Below are 3,891 nucleotides of genomic sequence, written 5' to 3' on the forward strand. Positions count from 1 at the left end.
ATTAAATCCATATATTGAAATCAAGAAATAGTTGGAGTGTTTGTGTGTGTTGGTAAATGGGTTCTGAAATAGAGGTGATATTAGGGGTTTGGAGTCTGTTCATTTTCATCTGTTCCTAGTCATTTTGTTCTAGTAAAAGAGAGATTTCTTGTTAGTGACTTAGTTTCGTCACTTTGATACAATTAGTATTTTACGATTTTTGATAAAGCGAAATGATTAAAATATTATTGATATTTGTTACCTTAAATTTGGCATCTTATAGTTCTCTTTCCAGTGCAGTCAATCTGTTTTTGAGCTGCTCAAGTGCTTCTTCAGCTGCTAAGATTCCAATCTCGGATGTTGTTTTTGTTATACTAGCAGCCTACAGAATATATTCCAAATGATTAAAGAAAAATTAAAAAAAAAACCAATGCCAAACAACTGGAGACTACAACATTTCCTAGGATATTTTGAAGTAAATAAAACATGAAGTTTCCTTACGTTTAGCACAGTAGCGCACAAACCAAGTAATCCTCTTCCTTTTCCTGTTGGACAAATTCCCAAGTGTTTACATGGTTTTATTTGGAGTATTTTGGAAGATGAGGTTTGTTCAGTAACAATCAGTTTGGTTATTTGTTATATACATCGCTCCTTACTCTTGAATTGTTAAAAATTATTTCATCTTCTTTGTTTTTGATTTTAAAGAAGCTTAATTGAGCATAAGAAAAACTTTCATTTGCAGTGCCCTTATTAATAATCTTTCTTTTAGTGGTGTTTTTACTGCTCCGAAGCTATTTTACCTAAACTCTGGTGAATATTTTGTCTTTTAGGCCATAAAAGCCAACATTGTTTGGTGTCTCATTTAGTAAAGATTAGTATTTTATGAACATACCCTGCTATTCTACTATAACAGAAACTCGGTTGAAAAACAAGTTTAAAATTGAACGTTTCAAGGCTCCCCTGCTACTGCATTTACCACTGATGCTAAAGATCAAAAGTCAAACTACTTACTTTTATTTTTCTAGCTATGATTATAAGTGAAGAGCCTTTTTTCTCTTTATCTGTTAAAGTTGTTAACAGACACTGAGCAATCATGGGAAAATGATATAAAGATGGCTTCTACATGCATCTGAATGTGTACACCTTGTTTCATAAGGAGCATGTCTTTAGTCACCTTGAGATTATCTAGTTTTTTTGCGTAGTTACTATAAAAGAAAAGAGCAAACTAATCAGCAATCCCAAGTCTGCAAACCCTCTATCTATCATCTCTCTATGATGTAGGTTGATTAAGTCAATGTGAATCTAACAAGGTCCGACATAGTTAAACCAAGTTCTTTAAAAATTTCCTCTTTTTTTCTTTTTTAATAAGTTCTCATCTGGGTTCTTTATTTGCCAACTAGAAAGCAACAACAAAGGATGAGCTATTTTATAGAATAAAGTGTGTTAACTTTACATCAGCATTTATCAACAACAGTCATTACAATACATACATATAGTTATTGCTAGAACCAGGAGAAAGTAATATGCATTTAGCAGACCTTATAGCCATAGGGAAACAACACAAAGAAACAAAGAGGCAAGTATCAACATACATATATTATGGGGCTTATTGTTTGCACTACCAAATACAAAGGGTCATTATAGTAGAATTTTGAAGAAAACTATAAACTTTTTATGGGTTTGCAGTCTTTTGGGTACTTCTCTCTCTCTCTCTCTCTCTCTCTCTTCCTTTGGCACTCCTGTAAATTGATTGCACTCCTTTAGAAAGCCATTTCTTAACAGTTAATGAGTACTAGCTACTCAAAATTGGGATATTGTGTCCACATAGAGGCCAAACAAGTAGGAAATACAAGTTGCGTAGCCTAGAAAACTTGAAGAAAATTACTTTATAGTTGAAATGACACAAATTAATATAAGCAATGATAAGGGAAGAGCTGCTGTAGAGGAAAGAATAGTGGTAACCACTAGATGAAGAATCCATTCAGAAGGTCTTAATCAAGATTATATAGAAGAAGCATTACCTGTCCTCTATACCTCCAAAGTCGATATTGTCAATAACAGACAGTATCTGTCCCACATTAGCAGGTCCCCGCACCCACGAGAAGTGTGATGTTGACTGCCTAACCTAATGCAATCATTAGTGGCTGCTACCACAGCTCGATAATTTAGGTAGTGTAGGCAGGACCAAACCTTAGGAGCACATGGGAAGGATCATATCTGATTCGCTTTGATCCTATATTTTACAATAACAAAAGACATTAATTACAAGCTCTTTTATTCTATTGAAACAACTGCAAAAAATTCTATCAATAGAATTTCTATTTCAAATCAAAGCATCCCTACTAATGTTGAGTTAGGAGTTGAAAAAAGTAGAAGATCCCACTGACCCAAAAATAAAAATAAAAATCAGATCGAGTAATGAATTGATTTTAACTTATATCGTACTTTGCAACACCAGAAGGTTTGAAATTTGCCTAATTGTGAGTTCCAGATAGCGGTTCTATCATACCGTAGATGGGTTTCGAATTAGGCAACACACGACAGAAGCAGATGTACCTCAAAGCTATCTGATGTAGAACAGGAAGTAGTACAATGGCCAAATTACCTGATCTTCTCCAGATCCCTAGGTGAATTTTGATTCTCCATGGGGTGTGGTTCAACATGAAGAGTATAATCTGGGCCAAAATACTCATAATATTCGTTGTAAGGTAATTTATTTTCAGGTTATATCCCAACTGCAACTACTGTCTGCAACAAAGGAAAGCAGTTGAAACTTATCACATATTCTGAAACAAATAGTAGTAATCGATAAAGAATCTGAAAAGCAGGTGCAAACGAACAAGATGGGAAGACGACCGAGACCTCATAACACCAACACCTAGTGACATTTCTTATAGTATAACCTCCACCGCCCAGTACCATCAGAGGGACATTGAAGAATCTGAGGAATCTAAGGCAGTTGGCATGGCCCTTGACAGACAAGTTGAAACAACCCAACCTGTCTCTTTTTTTTTTTTGCTTTTACTTAAGATGTTTAGCTGAAAAATACTTTCTGGTTTTGTCCTAATATGTTGCAATCAACTTTAAGCAATCTTAAATTTGGAACACAGATGATGCTATTCCATTCTAGATTTGATATTTAAACTGAATAACTTTTGATTCTTCTGGTAAATGTAGATTCATGATAATAAGTAGTAATAATTCTAAAGACCTGCAATTTTGTCTTTTGTGAGCTTTAACAGGTTGGTTTAAGGCTGGCTTTAGATAACACATTCAATACATAGTACTTTGCACAATTACTTTTCTTCAAACTAATAACAATTACTTTTCTTCAAACTAATACTCATTTTTTTCCACTTTTTAACCAAGTCCAAATCCATCAATCCATTATAATAGAAACGTTTGTAGATTTGCCCAAATGACTACTAAACTTGATATAACTTCATTTTCCCTTTCAAGGACTATAATCGTTTCTCGCTGTTGGATGCACAAAACTGAAAAAATAAGAAAGGCGTTCCAGATAAGGAGTCAGCATTGTACATGTAAGCTTCTAACTTAACAATGATTTGCTCTTCTTTATGTTGAGTTGTGTTCATGTTGATGACAGATGTATATGTCTTGTATGTGCATGTATTATGATCCATCTACTATTCTTCTTTCTATCATGCCACTTACATTTATACTTGTGTGCTCTTTATGCCTATAGAACAAAATTCACTATATCACTTAAAGATTTGAGGATAGTTTGAAAAATCTCTTTTCTCAAAGAAAGGTAGTTTGAACAATATCTGTTGGAACAACAGAGTTTAGTTTTGATGGAACGTGGAAAACAAAATAAGAACTCTGCCTCAGTTACAAATAGAAACATCAAACGACTTCAAAAATACTATAACATGACAGTTGAGGAAACAC

General features: G+C 33.9%; 1 long non-coding RNA gene across 1 annotated transcript; it reads right to left on the reverse strand.

Moving 5' to 3' along the window:
• Nucleotides 1-481: 481 nt before the first annotated feature.
• Nucleotides 482-3,176, reverse strand: LOC132045660 (uncharacterized). Its single transcript, XR_009412501.1, has 4 exons — nucleotides 2,842-3,176; nucleotides 2,585-2,727; nucleotides 2,001-2,212; nucleotides 482-524 (listed from the first exon to the last, which is right to left on the reverse strand). It is a non-coding gene; the product is annotated as an uncharacterized LOC132045660 (long non-coding RNA).
• Nucleotides 3,177-3,891: the final 715 nt, after the last annotated feature.

Source organism: Lycium ferocissimum, unplaced genomic scaffold (genome assembly GCF_029784015.1).
Source record: "Lycium ferocissimum isolate CSIRO_LF1 unplaced genomic scaffold, AGI_CSIRO_Lferr_CH_V1 ctg7546, whole genome shotgun sequence".
NCBI lineage: Eukaryota > Viridiplantae > Streptophyta > Magnoliopsida > Solanales > Solanaceae > Lycium > Lycium ferocissimum.